Here is a 7,657-nt window from a genome sequence, read left to right as displayed (position 1 = left end):
CCCTCAGAAAGGCCACACTCAGACATGTGACCCTGAGCTGGGCCCATATGGGTTGGAGCTGTGGGTTCACACCTCCCATCTCAGCGGGGACCCCCCTGGGGTCTCTACCTTCCTCGGATCCTCAGAAGCAGGGTGGGCTTCACTGCCCTCTCCCCCTCATCATCATCTTTGGACCCTGAGTGACCCCCCAGCCTCTCTTCCTCTGGGGCAATTGGCCCTTCTGGGCACTGACCACTGGCTGCTGAACTGACCAAAGAGCAGGGAAATCTTGCCTGGAGTCAGAACTGGAGGGTGGTCATCTGGTCTGGATCTGGTCTGGGCTCCCATTTTCAGAGGGACATTAATGACCAGGGGTTGTGGGCCAGGGGCTGGGATGGGATGAACTGGGAAATGTTGGGGATGGGGCCGCCTCCCAGACCTGCTGGGTCCGGGTAGGACCCAGTACTAGAGGCAGGAGGATATACAGGAGGGTCCGTTAACAGCCAGGACTCCCTGCCCTGAGGTGTCTAGATGGATGGGCACCTTTCTGGGGTACCCAAGATGCCCTCATTAAGAGTAGGCTGGACTTGGGGATTTCTGTGGCCCCAACTTCAACTTTCTTACCCCATCTAGATGATTAAAAAGAAAGGAAAAAAAAATCTTCTCCTGGGAATTTGAAAAGGAGTCTTCATGAGAGGAGGGACCAGTTTTATGTGAGGGTGAACGAAGGCTGCTTACCATTGGCTGTGGGACCAAGAAGCCTGAAGGGATTTAAGGTGGGGTGCGGGGGATGACACGGTTGCACTGCAGACGGATTGAAGCGGGGGAATGGAGGCAGGAAGACCCACTAGGAAAGTGCTGGCATAGCCCGGGAAGAGGTACCCCTGGGAGGCAGTGGTTAAAAGCCTGGATGCCCAGTCAGACAGATCCGTGAGGTGCTGACCTTGGAAATAATGTACTGTCTTCCAAGGGTTGTCACTGTGAGAATGAAGTGACAGAGACATGCACAACACTTCACACAGGGCCTGACACAAAGACTGTGCTCAGCCCATGCAAGCTACCAGGCCCACTGAGGCGCCCCTGTCTCTCCCTCTGCTCAGTAAAGATGTGCTGAGCATCTGCCTGGTGCTAAGTGCTGTGACTAAGGAGGAAGATGTCATTCCTGCCCTCCGGCCTTTTTTGTTGCAGAGTAAGTTCTTAACCTTTTCAGACCATGGACTTCTTTGGTTGTCTGGTGAAGCCCACAGACCTTGTCTCAAAATCATGTTTTAAAAGTATAAAATAAAATCCATGAAAGGTTCTTATTGAGCCTCATGTGCAGCAAAAGTGGAGAACCACCACTCTAGATGTCTGGTGTTGTGAGAGAAAGCCTTTTATTGATTCTTCAATGGGTTTTCAAATAGAATAATCCATTGAGCATTTACTGAGCACCTACTATGTGCTGGGCAGTAGAAATACAGCAGAGAATAAATCACAGTTCCTGCCCTCATGAACTAACAGGAAGGGGGGGGGCAGGTAATAAGCAAATAAACTGAGAAATATATACTGTATCTGATGGTGATGGGTGCTGTGGGGAAAATAAAGCAGATTGTGTTAGTCATGGTTCTCCACAGAAACAGAACCTACAGAAGATTCCCTCTCCTCCCCCCACCCCCACCAGCTGTCAGACATGAGAATCCTCTCTTACCTGGAGAAGGTCAGCCTTTTGTTCTATTCGGGCCTTCAACTGATTGGGTGAGGCCCACCCACATTATGGGGACAATCTGCTTTCCTCAGTCTAGGAACTTAAAATGTTCATTTCATCCAAAAACACCCTCACAGAAAGGGCCAGAATAATGTCTGACCAAACATCTCGGTACCCCTTGGCCCAGTGAAGTCGACAAGTAAATTAAACCATCCTCTGGGTTAATGGACCAGGTTATCGCCTTTCCTGGGGTGCCATTTGATAAGGAGGGAAACAGGGAGGGTCCCTCCAAGGAGAGGCCCTTGGACAGAGACCTCAGTGAAGGCAAAGCAAGAAGCTGTGGAGAAGCATCCTTCCAAGTGGCGAGAACGGCAAGTAGGAAACTTGGTGCCTGGGACGGATTCAGAATCTGGAAGCTGCAGTGAGAAGCCACGGTGGTTGAAGCAGGAAGCCGGCGGGGGCGAGGGTGGCGGTGGTGCAGGGAAGGAGCTGCGGTCACAGAGGTGGGCGGCGGGTTCGTGGGGACCTGGGGGGCCACGCAAGAATCAGGCATTTTGTTTTAAGGGTCACGGAAAACCACTGCGGCCTTTGAACCGCATCTCTCCGGCTGCTGCGCGCGTAACAGGCCGTGGACCGGGAGGGTGGAAGCAGGGGCGCCGGGAACCGGCTCACTGCCGTAACCAGGCTAGAGATGATGGTGGCTTGGGCTGCGGTGGCCGCGGTGAAGGCCATGAAAAGCGGCCGGATTACGGACGGACTTTGGAGGGACAGCAGAGGACCCGGCTGCAGGGTGAACAGACAAACCAACAGACGTTTTCATAGAAAACGGACAAATGCTCAGGACCAGCCCCTCGTCACCGCTCTTCACAGACCTCCCTTGTGCTCGATGCCAGCTCAGCTGTCACAGAGGGAAGCCTCTGCTGGGCGGCCTCTGTCAGCTGATGCTTTTTCTGAATGGCTGTGGATGTGCACAGTCTTCTGGAAAGTTGCTCTTGCTTCATCCATCACTCCATGCTGCTGTCTCTTTGCCAGGGAAGCTGTCTCTGTGCGTGCAGCCTTCAGGGTATCTTGGTAGCTCAGCTTTGTTTGGAGAGCTCTTTTTGGCTAGTTAAACATCACAGTCTGTGTTTTGTGTTGCTTTGTCTTATTTTCCCAAAGAACTAAAATGTTTTTGGGGTATGATTTACATACATCAAATACACAAAGCTTAAATAAGCAGCTTAATGTGTATACCTGTGAAATGTCCGCCCTAAATAGGGCTAGAACATTCTTAGAGCCCAAGATGGTCCCCCCAGGCCCCTTTTCAGTCAATCCCTGTCCCCCCTAACCTCTGTTCTGACTTCTTTTTCGCTCTGAATTAGTTTGGCCTATTCCTGAACTTCATCTAAGAAAATCTTTAGTACTCATTGTTAACTGTCTGGCTTCTTTCGTTCAACAAAACGTGTTTGAGATTCATCTATGTTATTGACTGTGTCAGTAGTTTTTTCCCTGGATGAATAAAGCAATTTTTAAAAAGTCACCATTTGGTGGACACTTGGGTTGCTTTCAGTTTGAAGCCATTATGATTAAAACGGCAATGAAGCGTTATTCACAATAGCCACTTAGGAAACCACCTAAATGTCCATCGACAGATGAATGGATAAAGAAAATGTCGTGTCTACACACAATGGAGTATTATTTAGCCTTCAAAAGGAAGGCAATCCTCCAAGTGCAATAGTGTGGATGAAACTGGAGGACATTCTGCTCTGTGAAACAAGCCAGTCACAGAAGGACAGATACTACATGATTCCACTTAGATGAGGTGTGTGAAACAGCCAAATTCATAGAAGCGGAAAGTGAAATTGTAGTTGCCAGGAGCTGGGAGGAAGGGGAAACTGGGAGTTGCTATTCAGTGGGAATTGTTTCATTTATGCCAGATGAATAAGTTCTAGAGATCTGATGCACAACATCACACCTGTTGTCAACAAGACTGTTTTGTGCACTTAAAATTTTGTCAAAAGTATAGATCTTATGTTAAAGGTTCTTACTACAACCCACTCCCCCCCAAAACCTGCAATGAACATTGGGTACAACGAACATTGTTTTACACATATTTTTATTTCTTTTCTTTAAATTTTTATTTATTTATTTTATTTTTATTATTTTTGGCAGGGAGTAGTTAATTAGGTTTTATTATTTATTTTTAGAGGAGGTACTGGGGATTGAACCCAGGACCTTGTGCGTGCTAAGTATGCACTCTACCACTAAGCTATACCTTCCGCCCTCATTTTTTCATTTCTTTTTGGTAAATACCTAGGAGTGGAATTACTTGGCCACAGGGTTGGTGTATGTTATCACACTTTATCAGAGTTTTGTTTTTAATTTAGCTTTTATGCGTGGGAAGTCACACTCGCCTTATCTAGATACGTCCACGTAAGGACTTCCATCATCAAGCCTTAGAAGAAAAACAATGCGTGGTGGTGGTGCTGAGAAGAGGCGGTAGGAGGATTCTGATGATGCTTGTGCAGTACTTAACCATGTGTGGCTTTCTCTGTATTCATTTATTAAAGCCTTACAACAACGCTAAGAGGAAGGTATTATTATTCTTATTTTGCAGTTGAAGAAACTCAGCCTCAGAGATGTTAATGAATGCTCTCCGAGTCACTCAAACCCTTATTGAAGAAGCTCGTGTTCTTTCTGCTAATTCTACAACCTCCTGTAAGAGGTCCTAATGGATGTCATCTCTCACATCTTTCCGTGATGCCCTAATTAGCCTTGAGGGTGGCTGCTTTGCTTTGATGAGTCATTTTCTGTATTGGTTTTCCCCTTTTCCTATCAATTTGCCCCATCCCCTTCATCATCTCCTCTCTCCATCACCAAGCCCCGTTATAGTTTACCTAAACCCCAGAAGTGGACATCCTTGAATCAACATCTCTAAATGGTTAGAAGGGTCTTCCCTCAAAACTTCTTAGTTGTTCTCTAAAATCTTTTGTTGTTTTTGTGAGGAATTGTGCCTCAAATCATTTATATAAAGAGAGTGTTTGACTCCATGGCCTAACATCCAGTTTGCTAGAAAGTGGGCGCCCTCTTGTGGACCATATAATACCAAAGAGAGAGAGTCATGAAGTGTTAAAACAGTCTATAAACACAATAGCCCCACCAATGTACAGTGAATCCTTAGTTATGAATTATAAAAGCAGTAATTTACTTTCTCACGATAATGGAGGTTGGAAAGTCTCAGATCAAGGAGCCAACAAATTTGGGTACTGATGAGAGCCCTCTTTCTGGCTTGTAGCTGGCTGCCTTCAGCTCACCTGGCCTTCCCTTGATGTTGGCACACAGAGAGAGAAAGTAGGCTCCCTGGTGTCTCTTCTTGTAAGGATCAGGGCCCTGCCCCATGACCTCGTTTAACCTTGATGACTTCTCCAATACAGCCACACTGTGGGTCAGGGCTTCAACATATGAATTTAATGGGGGAGCAGGGCACATTCAATCCCTAACATACACCAAAGGGCTTGAGTGAAGATTGAGTGATATAATGATGCTAAAAACTGGCTCTTTTCTGGTTGTAGCATACAGGTAACACCAGGAGACTTCTTTGCCCCTTAAGATACCTGTCACGTCTATCGTGTTCAGAGCCATTATTCTACTTAAAACGTCTACTGTAGGAAAAATATTTTTGCCACCCTTGCAAGATTCCTGCTTTCTTGGATCATAGCCTCTAACAAAGAATAAGACTGGACCATGCTTTGTCCGTGGTTAATACGTCCATGATAATACGTCCGATTATTTCTCACATTTGTGTTGCCTTCTGTAAGCTACCAAACCATAGCACAATCCGTTTCCCTCTTGCAGAGTTAACTCCTGCATTCTTAGTGGCTTTGGCTAAAGGAGTTCAAACCACCTTCGCCTTCCTGTGACATACTTTCAGAAGGTGGGGCAGTTAGAGATCTTTTGTAAGTGTATTCCTTTAAAAACATGAAACAACTCAGTACATTCTGACTCAGCAATTCCACTTATTGGAATGTGTTCTAAGGCAATACCTGGAGGCACACATACAATTGCAAATTCAAGGATATTGACTGCAGCATTGCCCGTGATAAGCAAAATCAACTGAATCCACAGCACGGGCTTAGCTACGTCTAGTACATCTACTGAATGGAATTATATGTAGCCATGGAAAAGCATGTTCTTGAGGAATATCTATGGATGTGGGAGAACATTTATAAGCCAGTCTATAAACCTAATGTGACTAACATTTTTATGAAGAAAAATAAGCATGGAGGAAGATCTAGGACATACACCAGGATGTTAGCAGTAGTTATTTTGGACAGTGGGATTAAAGTTAGCATTTTCCTACTGTGTCTTTCAGCTTTTTGCATTGAATAACTATTAATTATGGATATAGGAAAACGTTAACAGACAGTAGTCTTTAAAAAGCCGAGGCATCCAAGGACTGACAGTATTTTTGGTGGGGCTCTGAATTGGGGAAAATCTGTTGGGGGAGGACTGAGCACAAATGAACATTCTAGGGAAGGATAATTTACGGGGAAAAAAAGGTGTCATTTCAACTCAATGACCCCTTGAGAGATGTGGTGGCCAACACTTATGTGGATAAAAGTTTATATTATTATAACATATGCGTATATAAATAATAAAAACTAGAAGGAAACAGATGATCTGTCAAGATTGGGATTCATAATTTTTTCTTTTTAATATATTTTTAATTTTTAACTGTTAAATGTTCCAGAATGGACATGTTTTCATGTTATAAATATTCTTTTTCCTGACCCAGTGAATGAAGAGGTTGAACTCTCAGGAAAAGTTCAGTTTAAAGGCCTGGAGGACAAGGAATATGCAATATTCTTGTTGTTTTCTCCTCAGCATCCAGCCTGGGGCCAAGAGAATTTTGGGAACTGGATTGGATGCCAGCGGGATGGTTAACATGTCAAGCGGGGTCTTCTGTGACACCCGTGATCCTTCTTAGTGTGAATAGTGTAAAAATTGGTGATTTATTATACTGTGAAATAAAGAAGATGAAATAAAAACTGGTGGCATGAGGACTGTTTTCAGAATTGGGAACAGAACGTTTCTGCTTCTTCTGGAGAAGAAGTCAGCGCTAAAGAGAGAAACCCCTGGCTGAGGATCAAGCGCTCTTCTGCACACACAGCCAACCATCAGCTGCTTATGCTGTTCCGTGACCAGGCTCTGTGGATCCGCCCTCAGCCCCTGTCTCTCCTCCAGCCAGGCGGGGGACATGGATTTGATAATTACGTAGGGATGTGTGGTCATGGACAGAAAGCTTCAGGAGATGTTGGCACCATCTGCTCAGCCTCTTGATGGTCCAAATCCAAAACAGATGGCTGGGTCTCCTCTGAAACATGTAAACCCAGGATTCTGAAGCCCTGTCACAGCCTCTGAGGCTGCCCTTCTTAGAAGAAGGTCAAAACCCCAAAATGATTTTGAGACAGGAGAGAAGGGGGCAGGGCACAGCCATTAAAAAAAAAAATGACAGAGCAATTAGCACCAAGGTGGTGGAAGATTCAACTCCCCAGTAGACCTTGAGCTTCAATACCCGCTCCTTGAAACAGAGTAGCTGCTAAATAGTACTCTCACAGGCATCTTGACAGCTCGGGGTCTAACCATAAAAGGTCAAGAAGTGGGTGATGGCCAAATTCCTGGCAATCCCAGCCCCTTCCCCAAAGTAGTTGAAATAATCCTCCCACTTGTTAGCATATGAAGTTACCGAGAACACAAAAATGAACAACTCTGCATCCCGGGCGCGCTCTCTCTCTGTTTTTTTGCCTTTCTCTTGCCTTTTGAGATGGTCCACACTCTATATATCTCTCTGAATAAATCTACTTTTACTCAACTGTGGCTCGCTCTTGAATTCTTCCCAGCGTGAAGCTGAGGACCCACGCTTGCTGAGGTGCATCCCAGGGACTCGACTGAGACCTGGGACACAGCCATCCTCTCCTGCCCCATTTTTCCTGTATCAGCATGAGTCCTATCAAA

The 7,657-nt window shown here is 45.6% G+C and overlaps 1 long non-coding RNA gene across 1 annotated transcript; it reads left to right on the top strand.

Annotated features, from left to right (window-relative positions):
* Positions 1-1,633: 1,633 nt before the first annotated feature.
* Positions 1,634-6,702, top strand: LOC116284749 (uncharacterized). The gene is made up of 3 exons (XR_012061977.1): positions 1,634-1,675; positions 4,260-4,360; positions 6,438-6,702. It is a non-coding gene; the product is annotated as an uncharacterized lncRNA (long non-coding RNA).
* Positions 6,703-7,657: the final 955 nt, after the last annotated feature.

The sequence above is a fragment of the Vicugna pacos genome, chromosome 20 (genome assembly GCF_048564905.1).
Source record: "Vicugna pacos chromosome 20, VicPac4, whole genome shotgun sequence".
Lineage (NCBI taxonomy): Eukaryota > Metazoa > Chordata > Mammalia > Artiodactyla > Camelidae > Vicugna > Vicugna pacos.
This window is presented reverse-complemented; position numbering and strand designations above follow the sequence as displayed.